An 18013-nucleotide genomic window follows, 5' to 3' on the forward strand; every position below is an offset into this window, starting at 1 on the left:
GTTAGCTTGCTGCTGGGGTCCAGCTGATTGTGACTGAGCAAGATGGGCCAGACACACCCTGGAGCCCTCCCGCAGTCCCTCCCTGGCCCTATCATGCACCAGTGAGGTCTCGTGGCCTGGCCTGTGCCCTGTTGCAATCCAGGACTCCTTGGGGGATGTTGGAGAGCCGGTTTTGGCCCAATCCTGCAGGCCAGGCCGAGGGATCCCCACAGGTGCACGAATTTGTGCACCAGGCCTCTAGTATTTATATAATGCTTAACACATGCCCAATTTTAAGAACTTTATATATATATATATATATTAAACAATAAACTAAAATTCAGTGAGATAAATGGGACATACATATAATAGGGAAATATACAAATGAAAGATCAATTAATTCTGTCTGTGAGAATGAAAAGATGAGAGAAAGCTACAGAGAGGAGATAATATGGAAACTGGGCCTTGATGAGTGAATAGGAGTTCATCTGGTTGATAGGAGGTGAATGGGAGGGGAGGATTTTCTAAACAGAAGGAACAGTTTAAACAAAGCGTGAAAGTACATGGCGGGTTCAGGACACAGTGGAAATGTCCTCCAGTATTGCATATGACTGTCAGGAGACCCTAGAGGCAAGTGCTGTGCATGAGTATGACTTTGGGACTAAGAGTGGGGAGAGAATAAGGGAGGGAGAATGTATCTCTTCCCACCACCCAGTAATACAATAAATATGGATAAGTCCTGGGACTCTGGAAAATCCTCTGCAAAGTTAGTTCTCCTTCCCATACATTAGCCACAGAATGGACAGATTTTTGCAGAGAGGGGCTCTCATTTTTGTTGTTGTTGCTAATCCTCACTTGAGGATATTTCCCCCCCAAATTGATTTTTAGAGAGAGTGGAAGGGAGGGATGGGGGGAGAGAGAAAGAGAGAGAAACATCAATGTGAGAGAGGCATATCAGTTGGTTGCCTCCCACACATGCCCTGACTGGGGTGAGGATTGAACCTGTAACCCAGGTCTGTGCCTTTGGCTGGGGATCGAACCCACACCTCTTCGATGTGCCGGCCTATGCTCTATCCATTGAGTTACACTGGCCTGGGTAGGGGTTCCCATTTTCAATGCCCCCTTTCTCCTTCCCTCAATCAGTGGGTAACATTTTTCTTTCTATGTAAGAAGCAGGTTCTCTCACAGCTCTATTTCCAGACTTACACACGCCTGCTTCCATAGGTGAATATAGCTTGAAAGACCAAATCTTAGAAGAACTGAGTAATTTCTGATGTCTGGTGTTGGAGATGTTTCTTTGCAGATTTCAATAACTTCTTGGGCAGTAGGGAGTCTGGTCTAGGTTGAAATGATCACACAGTTTCCCTTAGTGGCTTTCTCCCACTTGCATATTTCCCTGTCTGAGTCAGGCCACAGAATCCTGATACATAAAGCTCATATTTCTGCCTGACAATAATGGAAAATAGGGCATAATATCAGATGGTAGGATTTTCCTCAGAGAGAATGTATATTAGTCTAAAAAAGCACATACTTTGCCACATGCTTGGTTTCTCTTAAGTGACTAGGAAATGTTTTTCCTAACTTATTTGTAGTTCTACAGATTACTATTTCTTAGAGATAATGAGGTGCTTTTTTGTTTTGTTTAGTTTATCAGACATGTAAAAAGCACTTTAGAGGAAATATTCTTAAATAAATTTTTTTCTGTAACTTAGGTGATGTCTTTTAAATCCTATGTTCCCACTCTGATGAAAAGACATCAAGAAGATCCAAATAATTGGGAAAACAGCATATTCCTGGTTGAATAAAACATTATAAAAATTTCCTTTTCCCACAAATTAATATACAAATCAAGTTTATTCCTAACATAAAATTTCAAGAACACAAAAAACTTATTCTTAAGTTTACATATCAGTGAACTTGTATACAGTTAATCCCAAAGACTACACCAAAAAAAGTTAGACCTAATTAATGAATTCAGTAAAGTTTCAGGGTACAAAAGCAACAAACAAAAATTAGTTGCAGTTCTCTACACTAACAATGAACTATCCAAAGGAGAAATAATAAAATATTGTTAAAAGAAATTTAAAAAGCCACCAATAAATAGAGAGCTATTTCATGTTCATGGATTAGAAGATAAAATTTTTATATTACCCAAAGCCATCTATGGATTCAATGCAATTTCAATCAAAATTCCAGTGGCACTTTTCAAAGAAATAGAAAAAAAAATGAACCTAAAATATGTATGGAACCACAAAAGACACCGACTAGCCAAAAGAATCTTGAGAAAGAACAAAGCTGAACTATAGTGTTAGATGATTAAAAAATCCTCTGAACCCTGCCCGGATCCATCTTGTTGTTGTTTTAAATGCTGCCCTGGATCTCTTTCTGATATTTCTTTAAATGTTGTACTTGTTGCTTCCTTTGGTGTCGATGTATGTTATCCATTTGAAGGAACCTGGCACACGATTTTTACAAATAACCCTCTTAGTTCTTACCCCACCCCCCACCAGGTAGTTTGCATTTGTTTAATAAGCTAACGCTCCATTTTACTTACCATCAATCCAAATTTCCAATTTAATTTGCTTGTGAAAATAGTCTATTTTGTGGTCACTTCCACAAATTTTCATATTGCCAGGGCTGATATTTAGTCAGTTTACATTATGTTATCATGACCAGTGTTGGTTCTGACTGGCCAGTGCCTAAGCCATACTTATTGTTAAATATTTTTATTTTGCTCAGGAATATGCAGGTATACCTTAAACTTGCGAGTGAGGGAAACCAGCTGAAGAAAAAAATTAGTCTTAAGAAAAACAATAGTAATAGTACCTCGTGTTTAATGAGTGCTATGTGCCAGCCAAGGTATTATGTGCTTTAGCATATATTACCTCCTTGAGTCTTCAAAATAACACTGTATTCTATAATACCCGTTTTATAGAATAATGAAGGCGGGGTGGATGTGAGACTTTCCCAATGTCATATAGCTAATAAGTGGTGGAGACCAGATTTGAGTTCAGTCTATTTGGCTGCAAGTCTGTGCTCCTAAATTACATGCTGTACAACCATTTATCAAGCTAAACTCCAGCTAAAGAAATCAAGATGTGAAACAGATGGGAAGCAAATGTTCCTTGCCTTTCTTAGAGAGATTAGAACAGGAACATTCATTCATCTTTGGCTGATTGGGGAGTCATATTCTGATTTTCCCCCAGAAGGCAAACCAAAGGGAGAGAGCTCTAACCTTAACCTCCCTTTCAACATATTTCCCGCTGCCCAGGTGCAGTCTGATGTGCCCGCCTAATTGATCTTTTACGTTCCCCACCCACATTCTGTGGTTTTCCTCTGGCGCATTGTTGCTCATGCCTTCTGTCGAGAACGCCCCTTCTGATCTACAAGAGTCCCTAATTCATCCTTCAAGGTCCAGGTCAAGAGTCTCTTCCACCATGAGAATATTTTACACTGGATTGCCCAACGAGGAGTAATCTGTTCCTTTCTCTAACTGCCACAGAATTTTACTAGTGCCTCTCCAAGTACGCATCACGTTTTCCGTTGGATCACTGATATGTATGCTTCGTGTACAGTCAATGGAGCTAAACTACTTGAGTTCAAATCTCAAACCTGCTACTTGCTACTGAGTGACCTTGTAAAACTTACTTAGCCCTTTTGTGCCTCAGTTTGCTTATCTTTAAAATGAATACATACCTCACAGGCTTGCTGGGAAATTTAAAATATGTTGAACATATTGGTATTTAAAGTTCTTTAGACTGTTTTCTGGCACACAATGAACTCATCATTTTTATTCTTGTTATTGCATTTTCCTGCTAAATCTTATGATCCTTTACCGGAAAGTCCATGGCTGATTTATCTTTCGTCCTTATTTTGCTTAAAACAATAAAGTTTTGTTGACCAAAGAGGCAGTAGAAGACTTCGATGAAAAGCACGGGCTGTTGAGCTGGCTTTAAGACCTGGTGTTACCTTTATCTTACTGTGGGCCACCTAGTGCCTCTGAACCTCACATTCTTTATTTATACAACCAGAGGCCCGGTGCATGGATTCACGCACTGGTGGGGCCCCTCAGCCTGGCCTGTGGTGATCGGGTTGCAGAGGGACCGAGGGAGGGCTCCAGCGTGTATCCGGCCAGTCTCGCCCAGTCCTGATTGGCTGGACCCCAGCAACAAGCTAACCTACTGGGCAGAGCGTGTGCCCCCTGGTGGTCAGTGCACATGGTAGTGACTGGTTGAATGAATGGTCGGACACTTAGCACATTAGGCTTTTATAATATTGGATGGGGAAAATAGCGGCATCTAACTTACAGGGTTGTTATGAGGATTACATGAGATAATATGCATAAAGTACTTGCTCAATAAACTTGTATGTTAAGCATTTAGTGCAGTTAGCTATTGTTTTTACTAAGCTTTTAGTGGAAAGGTAGTGCCAGAGAGCAAGAGAGTGCCTTTCCCTTGGTCACCTTGGAAGCATTAACAGGGTCACACTTGCAGCCTGAAGTGCTGGGAGCTAATGGAAAGGATAAGCAAAGCCTTTGACCCAAAGTCAAGATTCAGAGTGATTTGTAAAGCTTAGCCGTCTTAATTCCTAAATGTTAGGTTTAGAAAAGTGAAGAAATCTATGTGCTATGTCTTCCGTTTTGTTTTGCTGAGATCAGTTGTTTTTGTTTTGTTTTGCTAATCCTCACCTGGAGATTTTTTTCATTGATTTTTAGAGAAAGTGGAAGGGAGGGGGAGAGAAACAGAGAGAGAAACATCCAAGTAAGAGACACACCGACTGGTTGCCTCCCACATGTCCTGACCTGGCCAAGGATCAGGCATGCAACCGAGGTCCGTGCCTTTGACCAGAATCTAACTGAACACCCTTGGTCTTTGGCCTGATGCTCTAACCACTGAGTCAAACCAGCCAGGCTGCTGAGATCTGTTTTGATATCTTCTGAAGTTCGGTTACTTTGAAAATATTTCCAATACAGTACATGCTGGAACACACCGTGTGCTTCAGTGGGGTCTCCAGGAAGGAGCACCATCTTAGATCTGAGGGGAAAGGAAAGTATATCCATCAGGCACCTCCCCTGTGCTTTTCAGGCTGCCTCTCGTTTCATCCTCACGGGTCTTTTATAAGGTTTTACAGATAAGAAAAGTGAGCCTGTCAAGGCCACAGGGCAGGTAAGGGGCTGGGTTTATCACTGAAGGCAAAATGATCTAGAAGCTTCCAAATATTGATGAACTGCAACTTTCCAAATATTGGTGAGCAGACAGGTTGCACAAGCATCACACAGAGGGAATTCCTTAAATACAATGTCCCAGATTCCACCCCTGGAAGAGATTAATTAAAAGCAATGGGAATGTTTAAAAACAACAACCCTCCCCTGATGATTCTGCCACATAGCCAGAGACATGAACTTCTGGTCTGTTCTACAAAAACCCCATTTACCAAATTTGGGCAGAAACAGATTTCCCCCCCTCCAGATGCAGAGCAAAGAGACCAGTGTTTCTCTGTAGAAAATGTAGCAAGTTGTCTAACACCAATAGGCAGAGTGTAAGACCCTGAGCTGACAATGCCTGTGTGGCTAATGCGGTGGCCGGAAGTACTATGAGAGGTTCCCTGCAGGAGCCAGCCTTTGCTCTGGGTGGCATAAAGAGGACTAAGTCATGAGTGCTGCCTTGAAGGAGTTTGCAGTCTCACTGTGGGGATACGCCCAGCACACACGATAAGACTGGTGATTTGTAAATCACTCCAAGTCTAACTTTACGAAGTACAGACAGTAGGAGTGGGAGTTCCGAGGAGCAAAAGTGATTAAGATTAAATAGCGGAAGCCTTTTTACAGTAAAACAGACTTTGCCATTGATAAAATTGTGGGCACATTCTTGGTGTCCCACTTTGAGGGGGATAGTTTCAAGGGAAGAACTGTAAGGTGAAGGAATTTGAAACTCCGTGACTGGGATGTTTAGCCTGAAAAGGTGACCAATGTCCGGGAGGTCATGTGAGGAGGAATTTACACTTGTTAACTCTGGACCTAGAAGGCTGAGAACTGGGATGTCTAGGTAAAGACTGAGAAATACACAGGTTGGCTTAGAAAAGGGAAGGTATTTCAAATCACCGAGGCTGGATACCCTGTTGGAGGAAATGTTATAGAGGGGACTCAAAGGTCAGAGAGAGCTTAGGTGAGGTTCAGACTCCGATGCCATGATTCTAAGAAGGAAGTAAAGAGAAAGACAGAGAAAGGAGAGAAGGACAGAGAGTGGAATAAAAGGGAGATAATGAACGAAAGACAGAGATGGAGATGGGATTAAGCAAATAAATAAAACAAAACAGAACTCATAGACACAGACAATAGTATGGTGATTACCAGAGGGAAAGGGGCGTAGAGGGAGGTAGAAGAGAGTAAAGGGGTTGATAAATGGTGACAGGAGGAGACTTGACTTGACGTGGTGAGCATACAGCACAATATACAGATGATGTATCATAGAATTGTACACTTGACACATAATTTTATTAACCAGTGTCACCCCAATACATTCAATAAAAATTTTAAAAAAGACAGAGATGGAGGTAGAGAGAAATATAAGGGAATTTGAGATTGAGAAGGAAGAGGATTTGAGAAGGGGCACTTAAAAGAGAGCAAAGGGAACACTGTTGAGGTGTTTGGGCAGCTGTGCAGCAGCCTTCAGAGTGTAGGCTGAACGATGGAGTTGCAGTTGCAGTGGAATCTCGTGTGTCCAAAGTGGCTCATAGACAGGGACATGGGAGGTGTTGCTCCTCCAACAGAATTTCCTTGAGTGTCAGATTGTATTTCTGCTCAATCTTTCCTGAACTTGCAATCACTGCTGCTCTTTGTGTCACAAAAGGAAACAATTGTTGAATTTAAATTGGCTGTTATTATTATTATTTTTTTAAATCTCTCTAGCCTAATGGAAGAGAGATAGGGAGAAAGATTTACAATGAACTTGCCTGTTTTCTGTCAACCAGCAATATTCTTTAGCAAAGACTGAGGGCAGGTGAATGTGGGATGTTATTTCCAATGACTAGACCTTTTTTTAAATACAGTTTTTCCCTTTAAGCAGAAATGGTGGAAAGGGTAAAGTGCATCCTTAAACTGTTGTAAGGTATTTGATTGTGAAAACCAGCATGCAATGTAAGTTGCCAGGAATTAACTTCCCAGGTAATGGCTTTGGAGACTTTTCTTCTTTAGTTATAGATTAAAGAAGACCTGGCAGAGTCCTTTGGAATCAATAGGAAATACAGAGCATAAATCAATACTATTTCACAGTATAGTGTAGAAATTCTTCAAAAGGAAATGAAAACTACGAATTGTCTTAAAGAAAAAATGATTTTCACCTGACAATGCATCCATTTTAAGATAAAAATTATACTATGTAGATTCATCATCTGCACTCAGCTTCCTATTTGTTCAGCAGACGGTGCTCATTTTTCACGTTGCTAAAACAGCCCAGGGTTAGAAGTCACTGTCCAATTCCAGTTCTGCCATTATTGAATGGGAAATTATGTTCATTTCCTAGGTCCTGGTTTTCTTACTTTTAAGAGATTTGCACTAGATGACCATGAAGAGCCCCAGTTTCTCCAACGAATTATGCGCCATTTGAACCTTTGAAATTTACTGATTCCAAAGAGTTTGAGGAAATGTTAGCATATGAAAAAGCGTTGAGCTGTGAGGAGGGAGATTTGGTAGAGAGGAGTGCACGTGTTCATTTGCCTAGAGCAGAGGGGAGGAGCTGGTGTGGAAGAAAATGTAAGCTCCACTGGTGATGTTGAATCTTCCACTTTATATTCAGTTTTATACTTTGCAAAAATAGTTGGTGTATTGTGTTTGAGATCCTTAAGAAGGAATTTCCAATTTGAGAGGCACCTGGAAGCACTGCAGGTTTCTGAGGAGGATGCTGTTTGAAATGTTCCTAGAGCACTTGGTGATTTCTTAAGGTAGAATTTGTAAATAACTTAGAACAGTACCTAGCATAGGACAAGTGTTTGTGAAACAAAAACGGGTGTTTTGGTAGGAAGAGGGCAAGGCTGGTTGGGAGCCACTTGCCAATGTCACCTTTGTGCTGTGACAGGAAGCAAGTAAGACTTTTTTTTTTTTCTGAAAGTGCCACAGGCACCTGCATTTTTCCGGCTCCCTTCCTTTCCTCTTAAGTTTCATTAGGAGAATATACCCCCTCCCTTCTCCGCGCCCCCCCACCCCCGCCTCTTTCTAAGCAAAGTCTCAACTAACTGGAGCTTGAATCATGTAGTTATTATTTTCTTTTTTAAAAATACAAGAAGTCTATAGCACAGAGATCTGTAGCAAAGAGTCCAGAGATTGGGTAAGCTTTTCTTTTCAAACAAAGCAACTTATGTTGAATAGTTTAAGTGAAAAATATGTATAGTTTGTGGAAAGGCTGGATAATAAAAACATTTAATTATGAGTTGAGCTCTCATTTAGTCCTTGCTTTGCCATCAAATGACTTCATGTGATGTTGGGAAAATCATGAAAGTTTTCAGAGCTTTGGATAACTTACTTGTGAAATGGAAATGATAATACCTAGCCTCATATCTAATGGAACTGTTATCAATGCTAGGCATAGACCAAACACTTGGCAAATATATCTTGAATGAATAAGTGGGCTTTAAATTAGATAACACATGGATATATGCACCAATTTATAAATAAAGTCTACTATTAATTTAATAGATTCCGTATAACTTGGAGATTCCTGACCATCTTGCAGTAAAAGAGCATTCTAGATTTCTAGTATTCCATTCTACCTGTTGCTAGAAGCCTGACTTCAGGATGGTATGAGATGTAAGCTTCTATGCAAAATTGCCAGCTGCCATGAGCAAAGTGATAGTCACCTAATACTTATCTTGGGACAAGAGGAGCCAATTAGCTTTGGGAGAAAGGAAAGGAGACAGTAAGTAAAATGTGAGGGTGAAATAGAGTTGCTTGGATTTGTGTCTTAGCTCATCCACACTTCCTTGCTGTGGGATGTTAGACATTTCCTTGCACGAGTGGGGTTTCTTATCTGTAAAAGAGGATAATAATAATATCTACCTTAGTGTTTTTAGTATATAAAGTACTTTGCAAAATATAGGACATCTAGTAAAGATTAAGTGAATGGTAGATATTTTTATTATCCAAAGGAAGGATAATTATTATTAGAGACTCAAGATAACAGAATAAAGGTATCCTAGTACCTACAGTTTGAAAGAGGTGGACAAAGAAGGGTTGATATGGACACCTAAGATGAGGACAGTCTAAGTTTGGGTGAATATCTGGAGATGTTCAAGTAGCATGGGAAGAGTTTGGACCATATAATCAATGATCTGCTTCTATATCTTGGACCTCATTAAATTTAACATAGCTGTTCTCCCATTAGGCAGGGAATTGATATGGGAAGAACAATGATATTAGATATGAAATTTTGGATCCTTTCACACATTGGCAGTGTTCAATCAGGGAGATGATTATGAGAGCGTGCTAAAAATTATCGTTATTAATCTTGTTTAGTTTGGAGCATAAATGAGACCTAAAGAGTAGCCATGTGATAAAATTTTAAAGCTCTTCTTTGTGAGCTATTCTTTCCACCTTGCATCAACTTAAGCCCCTAGGAATGAATAAATAAATACCTCTCCCACCCGGCATGGCTCAGTGGTTGAGCATTGACCTATGAACCAGGAGGGCATGGTTCAATTTCCGGTCAGGGCACATGCCAGATTGCAGGCTCGATCCCCAGCAGGGGGCTTCTATGAGGCAGCCAATCAGTGATTCTCTCTCATCATTGTTGTTTCCATTTCTCTCTCCCTTCTTTTCTGAAATCAATAAAAAATATTTCAAAATAAATAAATAAATAAATAAATAAATAAATAAATCTATCTCATATATAAAAATGTGTGCACTCATTCAACTAAATTAACCAAATATTGTTTATATTGGCATTTGGGATATATCAGTAAAAAAGCATGTCAAAGATCTTCTTCTTCTTAAAGTAACATTTTAGTGAATTGGGGAAGAGGTGGAAAGACAGGAAATAAACTATATAATAATCAAAAGTAAGTTCTATAGTACGTTAGAAGGTGGTGAGTACTATTAAATAGATAAATACAGGAAATATAGGAAATTGAAAATGTAGGAGGTAATTTGCAGCTTTAATAGGATGGTCAGGGTAGACCTCATTGAGCCAGTCACATTATAGAAAAGTCTTGAGGTTATTGAGTTAGCTTTTTTTTTATATGTGGGTCAAAAAGCATTCTAAGCAAGGGATTAGCCAATGCAAAGAACTTACGAATGGAGCATGCCTAGTATGTTTGAGGTAGAGCAAAGTGACCAGAGTCACTGGAATAGAATTAATGAGAGGAAGAGCAATAAGGGATGAGGTCAAAGAGGTAAGGGGAGGAGGTATAGATTGTAGATAGCCTTCTAAGGATTGTAAGGATTTTAGCTTTAAGTCTTACTAAAATGGGGAGGAACATTATTTGTTTTAGGTTACAAAAGGGTACCTCTAGCTGCTGTATTATACACACGTGGTCAATTATGCTATTGCGTAATCCAGGAAGTAGATGATTATAGTATGAAGGGCATTAGCAGTGCAGGTGGTAAGAAATGGTTATATTTTGAATATGTTTTGTATGTAGAGTCAGTAGGATTTGCTGATAGATTAGATGTGGCATGTGAAAAAAGTGAGGGGCCAAGTTTGACTTCACATTCTCGGACCTGAGAAACTGAAATGGGAAAAGTTGAGAATGAAGCAGGTTTTATGGCAGAATAGCAGGAGTTCAGCTTTGAACATGCTGAGTGTAAAATGTCAATTAAATATTGTGGTAGACAGAATTCTAAAAATATTCTCCTTCTCTAGATTTCCTGCCCTAATTCCTGGGACTATGAAGAAAATGAGATATCTTGCCTGTGAATATGTGAAGTTACATGGCAAAGGCATTTTGCAAGTGAAATTAAGGTAACTCATCAGCTAAATTAAAAAATAAAAAGGAAGATTGTCCTGGATTATCTCCCAATGTAATCATATGTGTCATTTAAAATCAGAATTTTCTCTGACTGGTGGTTGAAAAAGAAAGCAGAAGGAGACAGTCGAAAGAATTTGAAGCCCAAAGGTTTCTACATGCTGGTGCTGGTTTGAAGATGTAGGGGGTCCATGTGATGGGAAATGTTAGTGCCCTCTAGAAGCTGAGAGCAGCCGCTAGCTAACAGCTTTCAAGGAAACAGGACATCTGTCCTAAAGCTTCAAGGGACTGAATTCTGTCAATCGCATGAATGAGCTAGAATTCAATTCTTCACCAGAACCTTTAGATGAGCGTTCGGCCCAGTCAACACTTTGATTTTTGGCTTTGTCAGAACTCAAGCAGATTTCACTTTAGCCCACCTAGTCTGCCCTACAGAAACTGAGCGATAATAAATGGCTCTTGTTTAAGCCAATGCGAGTATCATTGGCATAAAGATGGTATTCAAAAACCATAGCACTTTCATGATCACCAAAGGAATAAGGATGGAGTTGGATACTTTGATCAGAGAGTGAGTTCTGGGGCCCTCCAGTATACATTTAAAAAATTTTAACTGTATTTTATTGTAGTAAGAATACTTAACATGAGATCTACCCTCTTAAATTATGAAGGATACAATACAATATTATTAATTATAGGCCCAATGTTGTACAACAGATCTCTTCTAGAACATATTCATCCTGCATTGCTGAAGCTTTAAACCCACTGATTAGCAACTCCGTATATCCCCTTCCCCTAGACCCCTGGAAACCACTGTTTTGTTTTCTGGTTTTATGAGTTTGACCATTTTAAATATCTCATTAATTGGAATCATACAGTATTTGTCTTTCTGTGACTCACTTATTTCACTTAGCATAATGTGTTAAGGTTCATTCATGTTTTTGCATTTTGAAGGATTTCCTTCTTCATTAAGGCTGAATAACATTCCCTTGTATATATATATGCCACGTTTTCTTTATCCATTTATCCATCAATGGGCATTTAGGTTGTTTCTACATCTTGACATAGTGCTGCAATAAACATGGCGATGCTAATATCTCTTTGAGATCTAGATTTCAATTCTTTTGGATAAATATCCAAAAGTTTGATTAGTGGATAATATGATAGTTTCATTAATTGTTTTGGAAACCTCCGTACTGTTTTCCATAGTGGCTGCATCCTTTTACATCCCCACCAACAATGTACAAAGGTTCCAACTTCTCCATATCCTGACCAACATTGTTTTTTTAAAAAATATAATGACTATCTTACAATGTGTGAAGCGATATTTCATTTCATATCCCATGAAATATCACTTTGCATATATATTAAACATTTTTCATATACTTGTTGATCATTTATATGTCTTATTAGAAAAAATGTCTATTAAAGACCTTAGCTCATTTTAAAATAAGTTTTTTTGAACTGAGTTTCTTATATATTTTGAGGGTTAACAAAAGTGACAGTAATTAAAACAGTAAAAGTTTTTTTTTTTTTTTACAAAGCTTAGATCTGACATAAAGGCAGACATATAGACCAATGGAACAGAACAGGAAGCCTGAAAATAACTCCATATATATAGTCAACTGATATAGGCAAGAGTGCCAAGAATACAAAGTGGGGAAGGGTAGTCTCTTCAATAAATGGTGTTGGGAAAACTGGATATTCACATCCAAAAGAATGAAGTTGGATCCCTATCTTACACCAAACACAAAAATCAACTCAAAATGGATTAAAGAGTTAAATTGTAAAATTCCAGAAGAAAATATAGGGGTAAAACTTTATGACATTCGTCTTGGCAAAGATTTCATGAATGTGACATCAAAAGCACAGACAAAAATACCAAAAATAAACCAGTGGGACTACATCAAATTAAAAAGCTCCTGCCCAACAAAAGAAACAATCGACAGAGTGAAAGTGCAACCCATGGAACAGGAGAAAATACTTTCAAACCATACATCTGGGGCCCATTCAATATTAAGAAGTAAGGGAGAAAAGGAGGGACAAGGAAAGGAGATTTAAAAGGAGGAAGCAGTGAGGTAGGAAGAAAATCAAGACATTATGGTAGCCTGGAAGTCATGTGAAGAAAGTGTCAAGGAAGAAAGAGTGATGAACTGTATCGAATTCTGATAAGTCAAGTAAAATGAATTGACCATTCAATTTAGCAGCATGGAGGTTTTGGTGACTTTTTCATAATCAATTCTGGCAAAGTGACATAGATAAAGAAGAACTTATTACAGTGGGTTGAAGAGAGGATGGAAAGAGAGACACACAATTGCAGAGCAATTTTTTTGAGATTTACTGCAAAAGGGTGCAAAGAAATTAAGCAGTGACTTGTGGGGAAAGTGAGTCAATAGAGAGCTTTTCCTTTTCTTAAGATGGGGAAAATAATGTAATGTTTGTGTTCTGTTTGGAAAGATTCAGTAGAGATGGAGAAATTGATGAGAGGGACATTTTTTTGAAAAGTCTGAATAGGTGAAAGGAGTGGAGTTTAGTGTGAAACTGGAGGGCAAATGCTTAGCTAGAAATGTGTTTGTCTAACTTAGACAGGAAGGCAGAGCATAAAGGGCGATGCTATCAGGTGGATGGATATGTTAGTTGGAACGTGAGTATTCCAGTAGTTGGTAATGACAAGGTTCAGCATATGGCATGAAGTCAGTGGTTGAGGTAGGATGAATGACAAGATAATAAAAAAGAGAAAATTGAGGAACACAGGAGCCAGGGTATGAGAAGCATCATTTATATATGTATTGAAATTGCCAAAAATTAAAATAAGAGTAGTATTAGAATGATGGTGAAACAAGAGCTAAAATCAGTGAGAAACGAGGTGAGGTTGGTCTGAGGGTTGCTGGATGACAGTCGCAATGCGTGGGTATGAGATGATATAGTCTGATGACTTGAGCTTCAAAGGTGGATGATTTTTTATTTTTAGGAAAGAGGAAGAAAGAATTAAAGTGGCAATGAAGAGCCAGGATGACACCTACTGAAACCCCTTTGCCCAGTGGTTTGATGATGGTGGATGAAAAATTAGGCTCTCTGGTAAGTAGCATCCTTATGGGAGACAGGTTTTAGTTAGAAGAAGACAGGAAAAAGAACTCTCAGAGAGGTAAAGGCAGAGGTAGAAAGTAGAGGGGATTTTACTGATGACAATTTCAGAGAGCACAGCAGACTGGTTTCAGGAGTTGGGGTGGGTTGCAAAGGGGGAAGAAATAGGTATGTAAAGCCTTTTGGGGATTATAATATGGATAATGAGAGGTGATCTTGGAATCTGGGGATTCTTAAAGTGAATGATCTAATCAGTCATAAAAGACTTAGATTATTGTTGATGGGTTCAAGCAAATGACAGTAGCAAGGTCAGGAGTGTTGGGGAGTAGGAATGCAATTATTAACCTATTGGTATGCCCTGTAACCAAGTTAAACATGATCTAATTTATGATAAACAAGTAACCCTCACCTGCCTGTTGGAAATGTCGACTCTCCAGTGGAGTGTCACCAGTGGCTCAGCTCTCAAGCAAATGTCAAACACTTGGCTTAAGTTTAACTGGGAAAAAAGCAGCAGAGCAGAGTTTTCCCTCAAGCCATTCGTTCTTCACCCAGGTATCACCACCTGTGATATTTGCTTAGGCAGGAAGTGACATGACAGGGACAAGTTTTGTGACTGTGAGTGACACGTCACTTTCTGGGAGGAAGGGAATCATCTCTAAGCAATGACACTCAGCCAGGCACGAGGATGCCACAATGAGCCCAAATGGATACATACATAATTTAATGGGACACCTTCCTAAGTTAATAGTTTCTGACCTCCATGAGGAGCTTGTGGCGACCTTATAGCAAAAGCTAAATGTAGAAAACCTCCTTGGGTGTTACACTTGCAGAAGTGTTGATAGAAGCACCAAATACAGAACAAAGAGGGCCTTTAGAGATCATCTAGTTTCATGGATTTTAAAGTTTTATATTTTGCAGGAGAAGATTTATTATATTTTATTTTTTAAAAATCTTATGAGGAACCACAGTACACATAAAACAAATAAAAACAAAACTGCATTGGGTGATGCTTTAGTTGTTTCTGATTTCTTACTGTTTGGGCTGTATCACTTTATGAGAGCTCACGAGTGCCTTTGGGGACACTTAAGGGATTGTGTAACACATAATTTTGACAAGCATTGATCCAAATGCCTCGGCTTGGCTTGGATTCCCTCTCCAAAACACACTCTGTGACAAGGGTTTGAAAGCAAATGGTTTATTCAGGAGATGATCCCAGGGACCACCAGTAGGGGAGGAGGGGATGACATGGGAAAGAAAAGGCAGCCAATATGGGATGCATTAATGTGTAGGTTACCACTGTGAGCAACTGGGAAGACAGCGTATAACATACCTCAGAGTTACCCCAGGGGAGAGAAAAGAAACTAGTTTTATTTATCCATCAGCCACCATGTGACATTGGTCAAGAATTGCTCTAGGGCAGGGGTTCGCAACCTGGGCTGCACATTAGAATCACCTGGGAATCTTTTAAAAATCCTGATTTCTGGGCCTCATCCTCCGGAAATTCTGTTTCTTTGTTATGGGGTGGAGCCACAACATTAGTAACAAAGAAACAGAATTTCCAGAGGATGAGGCCCAGAAATCAGGATTCTAATGTGCAGCCAAGGTTGAGAACCACTGCTCTAGGGTGTTAACTCCTTGGTACTACTTACCCACTCTGTGTGAAAGAGTCTACCCCTGTGGCTGGAGAAAGCGTTCAGGCAGGAAGTTGCAGGTGTTTGCAGTAAGAAACAATAGGTGTGCACTGAGTGGTGAGAATGTAGGCAAATTGGTGGTACACCAATAGTGCCTGCAACATTCTTCTTTTGAAAGGTGGAGAAGAGGGTGTCCTGTGATGGTAGAACATGATCTTGGATGGCTCATGCTGAAAGACACTACCCTATCTCTCAAAGAAGCACTCATGTTAAAATGCACATGAAGTTGTTCAACAAATATTCATTCAACTCCTAGGCTATTCCAAGCACTATTTTAGGTACTTGACGTATATCAGTGAACAAAACACTCTTGGTCTAATTATGAATGTATTCTAGTAAGGAAAATCAGGCAATAAACAATAAATGTAAGGTAAGTGCGGCAGGTGATTGGCAAGAGGGACTAGAGCCAGATTCTGGATGTAGTTTGAAGGCAGAGCCAACAAGGGTTGGCGGTAGAAGGCTGACGAGGGAGGATTGTAATTTTAAATAGGGTTTGTCAATGGAGACGTCATTGAGGAGCACCATTCATGAGAGGTGAGAGAGGTAGCCATGAAGGTATCTGTGGGAAAAGTATTTTGAGCAGAGGGAACAGTCAGCACAAAGGCTTTGAGAAATGGGCCCATTTTAGCAACAGTGAGGAAACCAGAGTACCTGATGCAGGGTGAGTGAAGAAGATACGAGGTCAGAGATGAGCAAGGAGGCCAGATAATAGGAGGCTTTGTAAGATTCTAGGTTTACTCTGATTTGGATGGCAATCACTAGAGGCTTTGAGCAGAGTAATATTATCTGACTTAGGCTTTTAAAAGGAAGGATCATTTTGTAGCTTTGAAAGTAGACTTTAGGGGCCAAGCATAGAAGCAGGGAGATCAATTCAAATGCTTCATAGTAATCCAGGCAAAAGATAAAAGTGGCTTAAACCAGGATGGTAGCAGTGGACATCATGAGAAGTGGACAAATACTGGACATATTTTTGAGGATAGTGACAGCTATTGCAGACAGCTTCGGATGTATGGTATGAGAGAAATAAAGCAATCAGGTATAAAACAAAAATTTTGGCCTGAGCAACTAGAATAGTGCTGTTAGTGTTTGAGATAGTGGAGTAGGTTTCTGGAGGCAGGGGGAGGGTATCAGGAATTGAGTTGTGAACTTGTTAGTTTAACATGTCAGATATACACTGAATGGACATATTGAGTAGGCAGTTTGGTATATGAGCCTGGCATTCCGACGAGATGTCTAGGCTAGAGTGCAAAGTTAGAGAAATTGGGAGTTAGAAGTTATTTAAAGCCATGAGACTGGATAAGACCCCTGAGGTACATGAATGACTAAGGAAGAGTGCTGGGGCACGGCAAAACTTAGAGCATTGAGATAAGAGGAGAAATCTACAAGAAAACTGAGGAGGAGGGGCCCATGAGACAGGAGGAAATCTAGAAGAGTGTAATGTTCTGAAAGTTTCAGAAAGGAAGACGGAGGTAACATTGAAATTAGCATCATGGAGGGCATTTGTAACCTCTACCAGACAAGTTTCAGTGGGGTCATGTGGGCAAACATCTTATTCAAGTGGGTTTAATTAATAATGGTAAGAAGAATTTATGGAAACAAACATAGACAAGGTTTTGGGAAAGCTTTGCTACAAAGAAGAGCAGATAGTTGGATATAAGGTATCAGGGGATGTGGGTTTAAAAGAGAGTTTGATTTTTCTCCAAAGGGGACATACAGATGGTCAAGAGACACATGAAACATGCTCAAAGTCACTGATCATCCAAGAGATGCAAATTAAAATGAGAATGAAGTATCACTTCACACCTGTCAGAATGGCTACCATCAACAAATCAACAAATGACAAGTGCTGGTGAGAATGTGGAAAAAAAAGGAAACCTAGTAGTATCCTGCTGGTGGGAATGCAGACTGGTGCAGCCATTATGGAAAATAGTATAGAGTTTCCTCAAAAAATTAAATATGGAACTCCCATTTGACCCAGTTGATCCCACGTCTAGGAATGTATTCTAAGAAACCCAAAATACCAATCAGAAAGAACATATACACCCCATGTTCATAGCAGCACAATTTGTAAGATCTGGAAACAGCCCAGTGCCCATCAGTAGGTGAGTGGATAAAAAAGCTGTGGTACATTTACACCATGGATTACTATGCAGCAGTAAAAAAGAAGGATCTATTACCCTTTGAGGTAGCATGGCGAGACCTGGAGAGTATTATGCTAAGCAAAATAAGCCAGTCAGAGAGACAAGTATCACATGATCTCACTCATATGTGGAACCTATTGAACAAAATAAACTGATAAGCAAAAAATA

The sequence above is a fragment of the Myotis davidii genome, unplaced genomic scaffold (genome assembly GCF_000327345.1).
Source record: "Myotis davidii unplaced genomic scaffold, ASM32734v1 scaffold1421, whole genome shotgun sequence".
In the NCBI taxonomy this organism is placed as follows: Eukaryota; Metazoa; Chordata; class Mammalia; order Chiroptera; family Vespertilionidae; genus Myotis; species Myotis davidii.